Here is a 10,000-nt window from a genome sequence, read left to right as displayed (position 1 = left end):
AATGTTTTATTAATATCTGGAATCTTAAGTATAGGGTCTTTCGAAAAGATACTTTTAATCTCATTAAACTTTTCCCGAGCTACGTCGGAAAGTTCAAGAGGTTCCTTCACAGACTTTTTAAGGAAGTCGGATAAGATGCCTGTAAGATCAGTAAGGTTCGGGATAAACCGTGCATAAAAATTTACAGAACCAAGAAAGCTACGCATGAGCTTCTTGGTTTTGGGGAATTTAAATTCTAATAAAGCTTTGATCTTACTGGGGAGAGGCTGCAGAGAGTTATTAGAAAGTATCAGTCCAAGATATCTAATCTTGTTATACCCAAGGAAGCATTTCTTCGGCTTGGCAGTGAGGCCATGTGAGCGTAACCTACACAAAACTGATGTTAATGTTTGGATATGTTCGCCCCACGTAGATGTCATTACGTAAATGTTATCAAAATAAACTGAAATATTTGGCATATTACCCAAGACCTTTCTCATCAGTCTCACGTAGGTAGCACAGGCAGTTACCAAACCGAAGGGCATAGTTCTATATTGCATCAGTCCTTGGTGTGTAGGAAAAGCGGTGTACTGCTTAGAAGAAGGATCTAACATTACTTGATGATATGCCTGCGCAATATCAATCTCTGAAAAGAAGGAAGAGTCATAAAATTTGTGTAGATCGCTATCTATTAAGGGCATAGGCTCAGCATCCCACCGAGTTATAGCATTAAGGCCTCTGAAGTCAATAGCAAGTCTATATGAATTATCCTCCTTCTTAACCATGACTACTGGTGAGCAATATGCAGATACTGAAGGTTCAATGATCTTTAGTTTTAATAATTTGTCTACCTCTCGGTCAAATGCATCCCTAAGGTGAACTGGAACTGGGTATAATTTTCGTTTGATAGGATTGTCCGTCACTAAGTCAATCTTATGGACTACCGTGGAGGTAACACCTGGAATATCAGTAAAGACGTCTGAAAAGTTACTCACACATTGAAGTAGTTCATGTCTCTTATGGTCATCCAAAGATTCATTAATATTAATGTTTGTTGCGTCCGAGTGGTCAAAAGTCACCAAGTCATGTAGTTGTTCATCATAGTCTGAGTTAGAGGTGTCAATTACGCACACTTTACATTCTTCAGTTGTCTTATCAAGTTCGTGTGGAAAAACTAAGTCAAAGTTATTAAGGCAGTTAACCGAATTTCTTCGGTAATATTTCTTAAGGATGTTGATATGATAAAGCTTAGGTTTCCCCTTGACTTCTATGAGGTAATCAACTTTCCCACAAATTTTTAATACTTTATATGGACCTTTCCATGCTACTAATAATTTATTTGACTTTATAGGCAAAAGTACCAGAACTTCATCTCCTACTTTAAAACTTCTCCTCTGACTTTTGGAATCAAAATAGGTTTTGTACTGGTCCATTGACAAACTTAAGTTTTTCGAAACTATGTCAGAGGTCTCCTCAAGTTTGCATCTAATGTCAAGGAGAAACTGGTAAGAAGACTGAACCTCAGCATTTACCTCCTCATTAGTCCATAAGTCATGAAGGATGGCCAGTGGACCTCAGGCCTGTCTACCATAGAGAAGTTCAAAAGGTGAAAACCCCAAAGAGTCACTGGGAACTTCCCTCATGGCAAACAAAGCACAGGGTAGATAACGATGCCACTCCTTAGGTTTAAGGGAGCAAAGTTTCCTTAAAATGGACTTAAGAATCGAATGCTGGTGCTCAATCCTCCCATTACAGCTGGGATGATAGGGTGTGGTGAAGAGAGGCTTCACTCCCAGAAGTTGGTATAGATGTTGCATTAAGTCAGATGTGAATTGTGTCCCACGGTCAGACAAAATTTCTCTAGGGATGCCCACTCTGGAGAAGATGGACAAAAGGGCTTCAGCCACCTCTGTAGTAGTTATGGTCTTTAAGGGAACGGCTTCAGGGAAACTCGAAGCATAATCAACTAATGTTAATATATATCTATGTCCCCCAGATGAAAGTGGAGATAAAGGACCAACGATGTCAATAGCTACTCTTTCAAACGGTACCGTAAAGATTGGCATTTTGACCATAGGTACTCGCCTGGTACCTCGGGAGGATGACAGTTGGCAAACTTTACACGATCTACAATAAGTAGTGACATCTGAGGATATTTTAGGCCAAAAATTGGTTTCCCTAATTTTATTTAAAGTTTTACGATGCGAGAAATGTCCGGCCACTGGCAGGTCATGAGCCATTTTAAGAACAGTCTCTCTGCATTGACTTGGAACAACTAAGATGGAATAGTCTATCTCATCCGAATTTAATTTGAATACTGACTTGTACAAGATACCTTTTATATATTCAAATTTATATGAAAAGTTTTTCCTTTGGATAACTTGATTTTGTTTACCGGCATTATGGCAATTCTGAAGAGAAGAGCAATTACGTTGTAACTTGACAAAGGAGTCCTTCGATGTATCTAAAGGCTTAAAGTCAGGGAAAATCAAAGGATGGACAGTAGGGGAAGCCTGGGCTTTGGTCTGAGCCCTAGTCAAGACATTTATGGTATCGGAGGTGATACCTTCACTTTCATCTAACAAGTGAACCGGTGATCCTACTACCTCGCTACTACTACGTTCACTGGCTGGCTGGTTGGCGCGCTTATTAGCTGGCTTACTGGCTTACTCGCTCGCTGGTGTGGTGTGGCAAGGTGGTGTAGCACGGCAGGGTGGTGTAGCACGGCAGGGTGGTGTTGTAGCAGGGTGATGTGGTAGGGTGATGTTGTGGCAGGGTGGTATCGTTTCAGGGTCATGTGCCAGGGTGATGTTTTGGCAGGGTAGTGTAGTGGCAAGATGGTGTTGTGGCAGGGTGGTGTCATGACAGGGTGGTGTTGTGGCAGGATGATATGGAAGGGTGTTGTCATGGCAGGGTGGTGTCATGACAGGGTGATGACCCGGCAGGGTTGTCTGGTATGGTGTTGTACAATAGTTACGAGTGGTACTGTGGCAAGGTCGCGAGGTGTAGTGTATAGTGATGTCATGTGGTAGGGTGATGATGAGATGTGCTACAGCAGGAAAGTGTCCTGTAGCTGGATGGAGATGAAGTGTGCTGTGGTACGGAGATGAAGAGGTGTACTGAGGCTGTGACATGAAGTGTACTGTAGCAGTGTAGTGATGAGATGTAAGTTTATTTAAGCACAGGTACACGTAAGTACAATTATCACAAATAGTGTAAATTACCTAGGTAACCCCCAAAAGGTAACATATATATCCTTGAAAAACCTCTCCCCGGCGGGGAATCGAACCCCGGTCTCCCGCGTGACAGGCGGGGATACTCACCACTATACTACCGAGGACTATGGTTGTATGTAGGTAACGGATTTATTACATAAAGTAAAAATAAACACTGGCGCCTAGGAGTTAAGTTTGTTCCTTCACAAAAAAGCGTTAATTACACTGTCAATACTTATGTTTCTTAAATGAAAGGACACAAAAACTAAATGTACAAAAATTTAACTATATGAATAGTAAACTTACATATGCAGCATGCAACCTACTCTCTACATATTACACAGTAACTCTCTACACATTACACAGTAACAGTGGTACGAGTTAATGGCTCTCAAGGATAACCGGACTCGGTGCCGAGAAGGGTGACGCATGCCAGAGAAAGTGTTCTTATTTCTTTATCTCCTCGCCCTTCGCATATGTGACCCTGAGTTTCTTGAACGGAAATTTCCACCCGTCGTTAATAACTCTTTCGCCTTAGCTACCCTTCCGATTTTGTATAAATTGTCTGTCAGGCTAAGCAAACTTTCTTTTCTTCAAAGCTCTTTACTCCTGTGAAATCTGTTCTTTGCTTTCCCTATATTTCTAGTCTCTTTATTCTTAACAACTCTCTCCGTTCCTTAGACCTCAAACTTACTTCTCGCCAAACAAGCACCCTTCACAATGATCTAGGTCGTACCTGACTCACGAAATCGTAATGACACGATTGCAAACAAACCATACCACGGGCGGGGATAAAACCCGCGATCAGAGAGTCTCAAAACTCCAGACCGTCGCGTTAGCCACTGGACCCAGTGGCTAACGCGAAGGTCTGGAGTTTTGAGACTCTCTGATCGCGGGTTCTATCCCCACCCGTGGTATGGTTTATCTAGGTCGTACCTCCCTAATGCTTTGGCGAATCTGTCTGCTTTCTATCTGACAGACTTAAAGAACACAAATGAAGTATTAGTCTTGCTGATACTAATAATACCCTTTTCTGTCATGTTGGAGATCACAGTCATCCTATTAACTGGTCTTCTGCTAAAACTGTCTACCCTTCACAGACGCGTCTTGTTGAAGCATCCCTTATACACATCTTTCCTAATACTAATCTTAGTCTTGGCTTTGTCTTTGTAAGACTTAAAATTGAAGCCAATCAAAAGTGGCATTCTGCAGTTGTATGAATTACATCGAACCGAAATTTTGTATAAAAAAAAAGTGTACTATCCTCTCTATAAGATTCATCGGTCACTAAATAATGAAGCCATTCATGGGAGGTAAATAAATGTAACATGTTTTAACGAGAATCTAAATTAATTACTATTTTACACATAAAACTTGAAGATATGTACCTACAAACTCTTCACCATCATCAGTTATTTGATTTATACCAGGATACTAGGTATGGGTACAATTACATTTTTCAGGGGGTACCTGCACATGCAAGTTATTTCTACAATCTTGCCCTAGTTATTTTCCACCACAGTTGAAAATATGAAGTCCGTCGGATGAGGCCTTCTGGTAGTATTTTGAACGATAAAAAAAAATGGAAAGTTGGAGGAAGAAATAAAACCTGGCAACCATTTTAAGGTCCAGCTTGGGGTTACCTATTGGAGCTGGTGGAGGCCAGCTCATGTGAGATTATTACGGAAACAGATCACGAGATAGGAGCAAGTGTGTCCAATTTACTGCGAATTAAAGGACAAAGTGCACAGAGAAAATGGGAGCAAATAGTGGAATAAGATGGGGTCAATAGTAGTAACAGCCTCAGCCCACATCCATAAAGATAGGGGCCATAATGGAAAGGAGTAACAAGGGTGAGATTAGCATTCTTCATTAATACTATTAAGCTTATCTAAATTGTACTGTAGTAAGTCTGCAAAATTCTTCTGTCCCTACCTTGTGGATCACGGACTAATGGTGATGAAGGAGGGTTCTCATACTAGAGGGTTCTCATACTAGCAGTAGTTAGAATCCAGGATAGAACCATAGATCAAGGCAAAATTAAGATAGACAGTTGGGTGTGAAGGGACATATGATAAGGCAGAGGGTCAACACGGATTATGGAGAGCAGTGAGAGACTGAACATGTTGGAATGCAGGTTATTGGCGAAGATGTGGGATGAAAGGATATTAGAGATCTTAGGTAGCGAGCAGCACCATGCATGAAAACAAGCCACAAAGTGTAAATAACTCAACATAATGAAATTAGGAAGAAACTAGAAGTAATATATGATCAAGAATGGAAGAAGACGTTTGAAATATTTTGAAAGAACTACCAGAAATAACACGTGAAACAAATGAGGTTGAATCAGAACAAAGTCCAGCATTTATCTACGTTAGGAAAACTATATAGAAAAGATAGCTATATATTACATGGTTAAAAGGAGTGTAGATGATAAAATATGCATGAAAAAGAAACACTGGATAGAAAAATATTTAATCAATACTTATTCTGAACGAAAGTGATTAGAAAGCAGGCAAGATAATCTAAGGGCAAATAAGGATTAGAAAAATATCAAGACTTTTCAAGCAAATTGATGACTAATATAGACAAACCATTCGTTGAGGTGTTCCTCTCTTCAATTTTAAGACTGATGCTCAGTTTCAATAAGAAACTTGAAATAATGTACCTAAATTTACAAACAGAAGGAACCCTGAGTCTAATATCTATCATGACACATTGCCATCACAAGACAATGTCTCCATAACTACGATTCAACTTCAGGTACACCAATCAACATCACAAGTAAATGAATATACAAAAAATATTTTTCAACTTGTCAAGAAGGGTCTAATTGACTTGCAAATGGATCAGACTTATATTTTCGTCACATAAAATATTAAATTCTCCAGGAATGTTCTGTAACAGTATATCCGAGAGATGGATTTAAATCACATTAAAACTATTAGCATTTTTACCTTTCACACTCATTAAATGAACATTTATAATGCTTTAATTATCTACTGGATAACTAAGAAATTACATTTAGCTAACCAAATATTTTCTATAAATTTCTGCTGGGGTATTTCCATAAATAATAATACATAGCGAATGATTCTGCTATTTTCACCCCGACGTTGACCTAAACTCTGTCTGGCCCCGGCCTTTATTGACCTAAAATAAATAGCATTTTTACAGAGCACTTTGTCAGTTAGGCTGAAAATACAAAAAAATCGATAACCTTTCCATTTAATAAATTGGCAGCAGAAGCTTCTAAATTTAAATAAATGAAACTGGATCTAAAAAAAATCGTTGCGTGAAATGTGACTCGCGCTCAATACCAAACAATTGTTTTTTATATTGAATGTGCAGCAGCCTACTGTCAAATATTTCAAATTAAATATATCACAAATCCAAGCAATGGGAAACAAATCACTCAACATAAAACATAATGGATAGCAAATAATATAACAAATATTATAACAAATATTATGACAGGAATTAACGTCGTTATCCTAACAAATTCTAATACAAATAACAGAAATTATGCAACCAATGACTACGAAATAAATATTAAAGCAAAAATGAAAATAAATTGGATTAATAATAATACAAAAAGGAAATATATACATGGTTTATATACATTGTGTTGAGCATCTCTCTGTCTGTCTGTCTGTCTCTCTCTCTCTCTCTCTCTCTCTCTCTCTCTCTCTCTCTCTCTCTCTCTCTCTCTCTCTCTGTCTTTGTCTCTGTCTCTGTCTGTCTCTCTCTCTGGCGCTTTTCCCTTTCTCCTTAACTCCCTCCCTCCCTCTCTTAATGGAAATATTGAAAGCCTGCCTGCTTGCTTATCTTAATGGAGTGATGGTGGCAGGTGTGTTGGTAGTAGGAGGGAGTAGTGATGTGGGTGGTGGGTATTAGTGTGGGGAAGGAAAGCAACCGAACCTGAATATAAGAAAGAAGGAGCACTGCGGCAGGCCTACAGGCCCATGCTATTCAGGTCCAAGTTGTCTTTTGGCCTAAGCTAGTCAGCTTCAAGTCGCGTCCACTTAAGAAGGAAAAAGCAATGCATCAGACCCACTGTCCAAAGTCAGTCAAGTCCATCTCGCACCCACCCACACCTACTCATGTATTTGTCTAACATAATTTTAAAACTACATAACATTTTAGCTTCCATAACGCTAATCGGGAGTTTGTTCCACTAATCCACAGCTCTATTACCAAATCAGTGCTTTTCTATCCTTTCTAAACCTAATTTTTCATCTTGAAACCATTGATGCGAGTCCTGTCTTGGTTATATTTAGGCCTGGTCACGGATCGGGCTGCGGTCCATGACCCGAAACCCCCTCTAGATATACTCCTCCAGGTATATATCCCTCTCATTTATTTCTGGTTTTCATTTATACACCTCAATCAAATCCCCCCAGTTTTATGTCTGTATAGAGAGTGCAGATTCAGGGTCCCTCAGTCTATCCTCGTAGGAAAGATTTTTCGTGCATGAGATCAACTTTGTCATTCTTCTTTGTACATTATCCAGCGCATTTATATCCATTCAGTAACACAGTGACCAGCACTGTGCAGTATAGTCTAAATGTGGCCTAATCATCGATATATAGAGTTGAAAAATAACATGATGACCCCTGTTATTTACACTTCTTGATCTAAAGCCAAGAATTTTATTCACTTTATTGTGAACACTTTGCACTGTTGTCTTGGTTTTAGATTACTGCTACTCCTAAATGCTTTTCGCAATAATTGATATTAAGATCTACATTGCTTAGTTTATATGTGGCATTGTTATTTTCCTTTCCTATGCATAGAACTTTGCATTTGTCTACATTAAACTACATCTGCTGCTTCACCAACCACTGCATCAGTGTATTCAGATCTTCCTGCAGCGCTCTAGTGTCCTCGTCAGAATTAATTTTACGGTTTATTTTGGTGTTGTCGGCAAACTTGCTTAAGTCGCTATTTATTCCCTAATCTATGTCGTTTATGTAAACTGTGAACAAAAAAGGGTCCAACACTAATCCCTGTGGAATACCGCTGGTGACGCGTCCCCACTCTGATTTCTCCTTGTTTATGCAAACTCTCTGTTGCTTATCTGTCAACCATGCCTCTATCCAGGAAAATTTTTTCTTCCTATTCCGTGAGCCTCTACTTTCCTCAGTAACCTCCGATGTGGGACTCTGTCAAAAGGCTTATTGAAGTCCATATCCAAAATATCACATTCATTACCATGATCTACCTCCTCAATTACTTTAGTGAAAAAAAAATTAGTAAAATCGTAATGAGATTCATTAATCAATTTACGTCTTTCAAGGTGACTTCGGATAGCCCCGACAGTTATTGATTCATTCAATAGTCTCAATATGCCTAACCTTCAGTTAGGCTTATTGGTCTACAGTTCGAAACTAAAGAGCTGTCTCCTGCTTTGTAGACAGGTATCACATTTGCCATTTTCCACTTATCTGCCACTATAGCATAAGGCAGAACACTGCAGCAAGCCTACTGTCCCATTCTAAGCAAGTTCTTCCCAAACCCAAACCCACCTGTACTATTTACATAAAGCCACAGAGACAGGTGTTCCAGACCCAGAAGAGTTGCATCATCAAGAATGTTAATATCAAATCTAACTGGCTGGCTGGCTAAGTGGCTGGCTGACTAACTGGCTTGCTAACTGGCTGACTGGCTGAATAACTAACTGGTTGACTGACTGGCTGGCTAAATGGCTGACTGGCTGGCTGAATAACTGGCTAACTGGCTGGCTGACTGGCTAACTGATAGGCTATATGTATGAGTAACTGGCTAGCTGGCTAATCAGCTGGCTGACTGACTGAAAGTATTTAGGAAGGCCACGAACGTACGTTCATATATCCATTACTACTCCAACCATGAAACAAGAGGATGAGAAGTGTGTTTCTCACTATGTTTTTGAGTGCTTTCATGATGAAGAAATTAGGGAAATCTTTGACATAGTTACAAAGCTTCGTTACTCTAAGGTGTATGTAGAAACTGTTTTACTGGCAGCTAGGAAATTTTATCATAGTACCTATAATGACTCCTCAGACCAAGAATGTGCTTGTCGTGCTATACAATGGGATTTTATCGGTCCTGCAAAATTCCCTAAAGAGATTCAATATGTAAATTGTTTGTAAGAATTTAAGGATTGCGAAGAGTATGTTGATCAAGAATTCCCCTTAACACTGTGTTGGCAGTTTGTATAAGATCGGGTGCTGAGGCTGTAATTTACATTATGTGGGACAGACTGGCAAACCTAGAATAACACAATATAGGAATTCAATAAGGACACAAGAGTTTGCAATAATCCTGGTAATTGGTGGGAAGCCAAAGTCCCTGTGACCTGCACTTCATTACTAGAAAAAAATGTTTTAGACTCAGCAATTATTCATCATGAAAAACATTCGTTATAAAATGGTAGGTGCAGGTTATTCAAGCTTCATTCATTTATTCTTGAGGCTCTTGTGCATAACCTGAAACAGGATATGTATACAAATGCTCTGGATTGTCTTAAAGTGTCATGGTTCCACTCCAAGGAAGTAGGGCCTATTTTCCTGCCAGCTCGGGCTCGACCAGCGACTGCCCAAGAGTCCGGTGGGATAGATAAACTATGGCTGTCTACTCATGGATGTCTCTCTTTAGTTTTAAGTAAGTTTGCTGTTGGCCCGTTTTATTTTTTTCCTAAACATTGTGGAAATTTCCAAAGACAAATGCCAGATATATCTATATTCAGAATGTTAGTCTTTTATGTTGTCACTAAGTCTGAATGAATTTTTGATAACTGTCATGCCACCATTGTTAAGTTCACT

General features: G+C 39.4%; 1 protein-coding gene and 1 non-coding gene across 2 annotated transcripts in view; both read right to left on the bottom strand.

The window, feature by feature from the left end:
- fusl (fuseless) overlaps nt 1-10,000 on the bottom strand; it is a gene marked incomplete in the record, with an annotated part of 465,734 nt that overhangs the window by 118,452 nt on the left and 337,282 nt on the right.
- Nucleotides 3,248-3,319, bottom strand: TRNAD-GUC (transfer RNA aspartic acid (anticodon GUC)). The gene has a single exon. It is a non-coding gene; the product is annotated as a tRNA-Asp (tRNA).

This window comes from Cherax quadricarinatus, chromosome 5, assembly GCF_038502225.1.
Source record: "Cherax quadricarinatus isolate ZL_2023a chromosome 5, ASM3850222v1, whole genome shotgun sequence".
NCBI lineage: Eukaryota > Metazoa > Arthropoda > Malacostraca > Decapoda > Parastacidae > Cherax > Cherax quadricarinatus.
The sequence above is the reverse complement of the archived record's forward strand: the minus strand, read 5'-3'. Positions and strand labels throughout refer to the sequence as shown.